Source organism: Octopus bimaculoides, chromosome 10, assembly GCF_001194135.2.
Source record: "Octopus bimaculoides isolate UCB-OBI-ISO-001 chromosome 10, ASM119413v2, whole genome shotgun sequence".
NCBI classification, from domain to species: domain Eukaryota; kingdom Metazoa; phylum Mollusca; class Cephalopoda; order Octopoda; family Octopodidae; genus Octopus; species Octopus bimaculoides.
In genome coordinates, this window is record NC_068990.1 from 76,763,236 (window position 1) to 76,772,984 (window position 9,749).

A 9,749-nucleotide genomic window follows, 5' to 3' on the forward strand; every position below is an offset into this window, starting at 1 on the left:
ACAAGATGAGGACAAATATCCGTCAAATGTAAATAATTCCTCATCTCTTAAATATAGAACGGTAACACTTATTTATTCATACTGTTTTGAATTAATTATGCATTATCTAATAGATTCAAGATTTGAATGATGCGATTGTTTATTTTTAGAATGACATTGTAGGGTAAGCATGAGAGGCCTGTCTGAACTTAAAACAGGAAAAATATTTGGGCTGGATATGGCAGGCTGAAATGTTAAAGGGATAAAAGGAAAAGGATTGACTGAGTATGGTCTTGGATGTCAAGTAAAATCATTTCTGCCACTGGAAAACCTCAATTCATTTTCTTTTTAAACCAATCTTTTTCACCTATCAGTCTTGGACTTTCTCTACCCAGGCCCTGGCTAATCTCATATGCATTTTAACATTGGTGTAAATTTTGTTGTGTCTAGGGATAGTCAACATGCCAATATAATTAACACACACATTGGTTCAATTCCACTCATTTATTAAATAGCCATTTTTTTTTTTTGTTAAAGTTCTTTCATTGCTTTTTTGCAACCTTCTTAATGACCATCGACTCTGTCCGTTATAGAGGGCTCATTTGTTTGTGAGATTTTGTTGCATGTGTGTGTCTCATAAAAATTGAAACGCAGCAAAATCTCAAACAGACAAACAAAAGCGCCCTCTATAATGGACAGAATCGATGGTCACTGAGAAGGTTGCAAAAAAACAAAGAAAGAGCTTTGACCAAAAAAAAAAAAAAATCGGATAGTTAATAAATGAGGGGAATTGAACTAGTGTATGTGTTAATTATATTAGCATAACGACTCTCCCTAGACACAAAATCTGTTTCAAAACATGAATTCACATAAAGAATCTTGCAAACCAAATACAGAAATGAAATTGGTGTAAATATTGTACTTATTAATCCTTAGTGGCACCATGGCACCCATCCCTCAGTGGAACTGGTGGTTCCCAGGGAACACATTTCTAGCAGTTTCTTTTTTACTTTTTCCCTAATCCTGCTAGGTGCCCACACACCCAACACTCACAGCAAGTCTTAATAGGACCCAACTTAGTTGCTGACCACTCAACCATGAAAGTAATGGATTACATGGTAACCAGCAGCAGGTTTCCATGACACATGCCACTTGTGACCACCCTGTCTTTTTCATGTTCAGGGATCTTAAAATCTCATTCTCCAGCATGTACTTTTCTAAGTAAATTTGACTGTTATATCTAGCAGGCTGAGTGACCACAGCCTCCTCATTGGTTCATATAAAGACAGTTCCTTGAAAGGGCACTGGACATTTATTTCAGTAAGGATAACTTGATGTACACTGACTTAAAAAAAAAAAAAACACAGGATGGTTATGGCATAAAGAATCCTTGATCATAATAAGCCTGCTCAATCAGGGTTGACTCGGGGCTGGACTTCAACAGCAGCAATTTTTATTTACTTCATATTTTCTGCACCATTTGCAGGTGTGGAAGTGTGGTGAGAAGTTTGCTTCTTAAACCACATGGTTCTGGGCTCAGTCTTACTGTGTGGCACCTTGGGTAAATATTTCCCACCATAGCTGCAGGCCAAATATACTTTGTAAGTGAATTTGGTAGACAGAAACTGAAAGAATTTTGTGTGTGTGTGTGTGTGTGTATGTATATATATATATATATATATATATATATATATATAAGACAATAAATTGTATGGTATACACCTGGTAGTTTGCCGGTAAAGCACATCCACTTTCATGGTGTTCGTTGGGTATTTGATTAATGAGATGGAAGATGAAAGATACGAGAGATGCTAGATGGCTCAAAACAATTGTAGTGATTAATAAACATATTCATATCTTCCATCTCTCTCATTATATATATATGCATGTGTTTATCCACCCACCGCCACTTAACAACCAGTGTTGGTTTGTTTCTGTTCCTATAACTTAGCAGTTCAACAAATGACTGACAGAATAAGCACCAGACTTAAAAAGAAAAAAAGAGCTGGGGTTGATATGTTTGACTAAACTCTTTCAAGGCAGTGTCTCAGCATGGCCACAGTCCACTGATTGAAACAAGTAAAAGATAAAAGATATATAATTCGTTGAAATAGCTAACACCTTACAAACACACTGTAGTTCTATTCTGGCAGGAAAGGAAAATGTTTTAACACTTTTAAGTCCCATCGGGAATTAAGAGTCTGTGAAAGAACGAACAGAGTTTTAATTTTGCAGAAATGTAGCACAAGCAAATCCAAAGATTGTGCTCATAATAACATTTATAAACACCACAGAATTTGCTTCTGAGAAAAAAAAAAAAAGCAACTTATTTATGCATTTACACTATATATTTGTCTCTGTTATATAACTCTTCTAACTCACATGATTTGCTATCTACAGGATTGTAAGTGATTTATAGCTTGTTAACTCAAATATTTTACTTTTCAGAACATCAAGAAAATAGCTTTTATTGAGGTCTAGCAGTTTTCTGATATGGTTTTATAGTTATTCATTCATACTAACTTGGTTTGGATTGTTCTGCATAAATTACATTAAATGTTTGAGTAGGCTGTTTCTATTTTTTCTGTTTATCATTATTATTATTAACACGGCTGGGAGCACATTTTTAAAATCACAAACCTGAAGTAAAAGGCACTTTTTTCAGCAAGACTGAGCAAGTAAACACTGTCTTAGCTCAGGTCAAAATATAAACATTTGGTTTGGCAGCCCAACATCTTAACTCGTTAGCTTCTAAACTCTTTAAGCTCTGATCATGAAATATCTCATGCAAACTACAAGTGCAAAATATATCTTAATGCTTAAAAGGTTTTAAACCTCTAGCCTCCACATAAAGTCAGATCTTGATTAGTAAGTCACCAGCTTTTGTTATTAGTTACAGCTCTGTTAACAACCACACAATTTGTGTTACAATGATCCGACTTCCAGCATTTTTCATGAACACCACCACACCTTATCAAGATTACCACAGTTCCTTTTAATGTTCAACCCCCACCACACACGCCCCAGCTTCCACATTATCAAAATTGTAACCCAAGTGCATCCAATTCACATAATTTGAGAAAAGTATTAACGTCACACAATCTCATTTGCCATCGAAAACTTGGAAATATATGTAATATATATATATATATATAGTGTCTTCTACTATAACCTTGAGCTGACCAAAGCCTTAGGAGTGGATTTGGTATATGTACATGTGTATGTATGTATATATCATCATCATCGTTTAACGTCCGCTTTCCATGCTATGTGTGTCATTGTATCTATTTGTCTGTCCACCATCACTTGACAACTGATGGTGGTGTGTTTATGTTCCTGTAACTTAGCAGTTTGGCAAAAGGGACCGATTGATTAAGTACTAGGCTTACAAAGAATAAGTCCTGGAGTTGATTTGTTTGACTAAAACCCTCTAAGGCAGTACTCCAGCATGGCTGCAATCAAATGACTGAAAAGTGTAAAAGAATAGAATATATATATACTATTAAGTGCATTCTTACCCCATTTTGTATTTTATATATATATATATATATATATATATATATAGCAGCGCACGTACACTTTGGTCTCTTATATGTAAGTATATATTTATCTAAATCTTGTACGACTCTATTCTTTCTATCAGCCCTTTCATGCTGATTTCGTTCATTCCACTCTTTGTTCTTTCGTTCCCCCTCTCTCACATTTCCTTGCCTTCTCTTCATGCTCACTTTCCCTCCTCTTTTCACTTCACTGTGTCCCTGTCATTTTTTCTCCTCTCCTTAATTCTTCTGTCCCACTGCCTCTACCTCTCTCTCTCCTCTCTCCCCCACGTGACCGGTGTTCAGCCAAGCCTGATCTTTCTTTCTTTCTTGGTTCGGCCATCATCCATGCAACATCTATATTCCTCCCTGTGCCTGTGAAATCTTGTATCCCTGCCGTAATGCTTTATTTCCACACACACCAGCTTAATTTAATTTGTCTTTAGTTGAAAGACACCTGTTGTTATGTCTTGTTATTTGTATTTGTGTAACATTCTCCGTTTTCGTATACATTCACTGCTTTCTTCCAAGGAATCTAACGCTCTTAGCTTAGTTTTTCCTTGGGGCTGGCCAGATTGGAGCAATCTCGAGTATAACCAGCCGAAATTGCAAAGATAATCTGGAACTCGACTGAGGAAAGAAAACTCCAAATGACCCATCCTTGATTCCTTTGTATTGTCTATCTGGATGTTTTGTTGTCCCTTTTTTGTATCACCTAACTGTCTAGATGTTTTGCATTCTTGTCCCATTTTGCATTTTATATATATATATATATATTACATTAAGTAACATATCAATTGTCATCATCATCATCATCACTTAATGTCCACTTTTGCATGTATTGAATGGAATTTGTTGAGGCAGATTTTCTACTGCTGGATGCCCTTCCGATCACCAACCCTTACCTGTTCCGAAGTAAAGTAAAATTTCCCCATGACCAGACATGTTATCATGGAAGAATGGAAACAAAGAACACTGCATGCATGATGGTGATATTAAATTACAGCTATCAAGTGAAATCAGGAAAGGAGGCGATAAAACACAGACACACACATATATATATATATACATTAATTTATGATGGTCTTCTCTCAATTTCCATCTACCAAATCCACTCATAACGCTTTGACTGGCCCATGGCTATAGTAAAAGATACTTACTTGCCCAAGGTGCTACACAGTGGGACTGAACCCATCACAATGTGGTTGGGAAGCAAACTTCTTACCACACAGCTATGCCTGCACCTAAAGATGCAATTTGTTCATGTGAACAAGACTGACAGACACAAGAAAGTGTACAGAGAGTGAGTGAGATAGAGGGGAGGTGGAAAGAGTAGGAAGATGAGTTGTATCTTTTTTTTTAAAGCCCAGTACTTATTCTATCGGTCTCTTTTACCAAACCACTAAGTTACAGGGACTCAAACAAATATATAAATATGAGGGACTGCTTTCAGTTTCCATCTACCAAATCCACTCCACAAGAAAAAAAAACCCTATTCCAATTGAAAGCTACATGAATTGATGTTATTAATTATAGACCAGAGAATTTTGCCCAGGAATACAATGAAACACTAACAGCACATTTGAACTCACATCCTGTCAGTAAATATAGTAACATATTAAACTCACTTAACCATCTTGTTGCAACACTAACTTGTTGGTGGATAAAGTATGTTAGAATAAAAACAATGCCTGCAACTGATTTGAGCTCAACCAAACACATTATCCACAAAGCTATCATTTTGAACTATGAGGGAGTTATATATATATATATATATATATATATATTATATAAAATTATTACCAAACTTCTGACTATCAGAGAAGAATTTTAAATGCTTGATTCTAAAACTAAAATAAGACAAGGAACGCATTTTAGTATATTTTTTATTAAATGTTTTTTCTTTTAATTTTTGTCTTTTGGATTTGCTTTAAAAAAAGTATTATACATATTTACACACAAACATATTCACATATACACTAAATGTACTGAATGTGTGCACATAAAGACACACAGAAAAACATACATCTGTGATATATATGTATTGCAAAAATAAAGATACATATATATATATGCACCTTATACATACAACACAACATACATAAATGCACAGACAGCAAATCATATATATTGGTTTCCAATTTTGGCACAAAGCCAGCAATTTCGAAGGAGGATGTAAGTTGATTACATTGACCCCAGCGGTCAACTGATACTTATTTTATCGACTTCGAAAGGATGAAAGGCAAAGTCAACCTTGGTGAAATTTGAACTCAGAACATAAAGACAAATGAAATACCGCTAAGTATTGTTCAGTGCGGTAACAATTCTGCCAGCTCACCGCCTTCAGAAAAATCATACATATTGTGTAGTAGATTGTATATGGCAGTGAAGATTTAATTTTTACTTTACAAATTTATATTTAAAGAAAAAAAAAAGAAAAAGAAAAAGGAAAAAAAGAAAAAAATGTGCCTCAGCACAGCTATAGTCCAATAACTGAAACCACTACAGAAAAAAAAAAAAAAAAGAAACAAACAAAGCATGTAGTAAGACCACAGTTGGTATTAGTGGCAGAAAACTTCCATTCCCTTTGCCAAAGTCAAACTTGGATGTACAGACCTCCAATCAAATACCTTTCTTTACAGGTGATCTTGGATTTCAAAAGTAAAAACCTAGACTCACATATGTCCTGCCTCATTTTCCTTGGTGAACATTCTGACAAGACACACACAATAAGTACATATACAAAAGATTGCTGCCTCTGGGCTTGCATTAGTCATAAATATATAGGACTTCAATAACCTTTTCTACTACAGGCACAAGGGCTGATATTTCTGCAGGGGGAAGGAGTAAATTGATTACATTGACCCCCACTACTTGACTGGTACTTATTTTATCAACTCTGAAAGGATAAAAGGCAATGTCAACCTTGGTGGAATTCGAACTCAAAACAGAGACAGATGAAAAGCTGGTAAGCATTTTGTCCAGCCTGCTGTCTTGTGCAGGACTTTAATATTAAATAAGGCCTAGCCCTGGATTGAAGTTTCATGCAAAGACATATTTGTATGCAAGAAGCCAACTGTTGGCTTGTTATAGAATTCACTGACAAGAAAGTAGTTGAACTTTATGTCTTTATCTGAAAATAGCAGTCATTTGTAGAAAATGTGTGTGTTTGTGTGTGTGTGTGTGTATGAGCACATATATATATAGATAGATAGATAGATAGATAGATAGATAGCTTACTGTTCTGTTATAGGTAGAGTCAACAAAAGAAGAACTCCATCTAATGAGATAAATATCAGTTAATAAACAAAGTATTAAATATGAGCTAATAGTGTCATACTGTGAAAACAATAATTCGGCTTTATATAAATCAGCTGAATTACTGTGTTTCCAAAGTATGAAACTATTAGTAATTCATATTTAAATAACGTGCATATTAAATGATATATATATAAAACTTGCCTGGAAGGCCTGTACCCACAGGTGAAACTCAGAGTAGCAAGAGATTGACTTGGCCAAGATAAAAATTAAAATATGATTAATCTCAACTATGACATCAAAGTATTCTTTCTTCTGACAGTCAACACTAAACAGGTATGTGTGTGTGTGGCTGCCAAACAAATTTACAGGCACCTTGCACAGTACAATATTAATAAACTTGTATAATTTATACAAATGTACAGGTACCTATATTTCATTTAATTATCTAAGTAAATTTAATATTTGTTTTATTTAACGTGTAACCACACGATGTTCAGAAAATTTAGCAATCTGGAATAGCTTTGGAACCAAATGTTCTGGAAAACTGAGGTTGTACTTCTATTAGCAAAATTAAAACAAATATTAATTTAGTGATATATGAGTGCTTTCAACTGGTTATCATACCACTTCTAGGATTCAATTGTTTAGTTTCAACACAGTAACTCAGATCAAAGGTTACTAACACACACAAACATACACATATGCAGATATATATACAGGGTGTTCAGGCTAAATTTGACAATATTTTTTTCAAGAACAGTTTGATGTATTGATAAACAGTCAATGGCATTGGAGAGCATAAATATTGAAGTTGTAGTTGAGTAAAAGCTAGCTGACATGGAGGACAGGAAACCATCTGAATATTGGAAAAGGTAACAAAATGCCGACATCATGACTGCTGCTCAATGCTCTGTGAACACCTTAAAGGCTGTAAGAAGTGACATGGACATCACGAAAACCAAATTCCCCCAAATTGTGACGGTCTTTGGGTGTGTTTCCAGTAAGGGTGATATCATGCTACCCCACATCTTTGAAAAGGGCCTAATTCAGATGGCTATGTCTGGAGACTGGTCAAACACTGGCTGGAGAGGGTTACTACTAGAATGCTATAGGTGTGGCAGCAGGATTCAGTGCTTAGCCATAACTCCAGAAAGAGTCAGAAATGGTTGTTAGAGAATTACTACAATTTCCTCAACCCCAATTTCTGGCCTCCTAATTCCTCTGATTATAATCCCATGGGTTACCATATATGGGGTACAGTTGAGAAAGACACCAGCTGTTTTGCCTGCAAACACCAAGGCCAAGCTGGTGGCCAAGATCAAGGAGGTGTACAAAGATCTTCATAGGGACACAGTGAAGAATGCATGCGCCAGGTTCCAGAGCCATCTTGAGGCCACAGTGGAAGCTGCAGGCAGCTACTTTGAGTAAACTGTTAACTCCCAGCCATAATCTAGTTGATACTTTTTGATTTTTTTTCACAACCATCGGAGCATGAAGTACTCCTCATGACCACAAGTCTGTGAGATGGCTGTGATCTGTGAAAAAGTTTTGAGTAAGAACCAGAAAAAGACGGATGAACATGCAGTAAAGAGAAGAATAAAAATGCAATATCAAACAAGTTATATGATGGTCTGCATACCACATCTGACGCCACTTTCATGCAGCTTTGCTGCAATTTTCTTGTTTTAAAATACTTTCATTTTTGGAATAAATAGAGCTTTCTTTTCCTTTTATGCAAACTGTCAAATTTAGCCCTAACAGCCTGTAAATATGTTTGTAGGTAGTAGTTCTCAGATGGATGAAAAATTAAACTCCAACTCCACCATCGAGGACTGGTGCCTCTGATATTGAAAATAAGGTATAAGAAACAATCCATGATGAGCTGTTATGGAGGCAGAAAGGCTGATAAACACAAGTAGGCTCTCAATGCCTATATTTACATGGAATACAAAATATAGATGGAAAAAAAGTAAACAAAAGTTATTATATAGCTTATGCAATCATTTTCTGTAACCTGTATTTACTCGTAAATATACACATTAAGGTTACTTGTGTTTATCTACCTCTCTCTCTCTCTCTCTCTCATATACACCTTCTCCTCGACTTATGACCAAATTCCGTTTCAACTGACAAGTCGTAAGTCAATCTGGTCATATGTCGGATTTATATCTTCCAACACTATTTTCATTCAAACAAAACTGATGCTTCAAAATGACTTAGTGAGAGACAGTGGAAAGCAGTAGATGCCGAGGTCTGAGAGAGGCCTGCGTTGCCAGATACTGCCAGTTATCATACGAGCAGCTGCCCAACGTCTGAAAATCAATTTTTTATTTCTTTTTTTATTTTCTTATTTTTTTGTGGTCGTAAGTCGAGGAGGTGCGTGTATATATATATATATATATATATAAATAAATGTTTCTTTTCATGTTCAGCTGTAATAAAAACAATTTTACATTAATTTGATGGGTCACTCTATACTTTTGTAGAGTACAAATTTATCGTTCTTATACAAGAAAGTTGTTGACAGTGCCTTCTAAGTTTCAGTAGTCCAACGACGGTTTAACTGGCCAAAACTTGGAAGTCACTATCAACAACATTCTTGCATAAGAATAGAATAAATATATATATATATATATATATACATAATTCATAAATTAAGTGATTACAAAATAAGTTTGAGATGATTTAAAAGAAAAATATTCATTAAAAAAAAAAAACAGAAAAAGTTTTAAAAAAAAAACAAAAAACAAACAGAAAAAAATGTAAAAGGAAAATAATCAACTTTTTATCACAATTCTGCTTTCAGCTACTGAATCCATTCATTCATGACTGAGAATCTACTTTGTTTCCTGTTCAATAATACAAGTTAACTGTATTTATCCACTATACAAACAACACACAACCAATTGTGAGTGTGTGTGTGTGTGTGTGTGTGTGTGTATATATATATATATATATATATATTCGTTT

At 34.9% G+C, this 9,749-nt stretch overlaps 1 protein-coding gene across 2 annotated transcripts in view; it reads right to left on the reverse strand.

The window, feature by feature from the left end:
- Positions 1 to 9,749, reverse strand: part of LOC106882183 (transcriptional adapter 2-beta) — a 69,086-nt gene that overhangs the window by 48,416 nt on the left and 10,921 nt on the right. The window contains exon 2 of one of the 2 annotated variants that reach the window (XM_052971310.1): positions 5,404 to 9,211. The exons of the other annotated variant lie outside the window; for it this stretch is intronic. The gene's annotated coding sequence lies outside the window, so the exon portion shown is untranslated. Of the gene's footprint in view, positions 1 to 5,403; positions 9,212 to 9,749 lie in introns of those variants that run through there. 2 annotated transcript variants of the gene reach the window in all.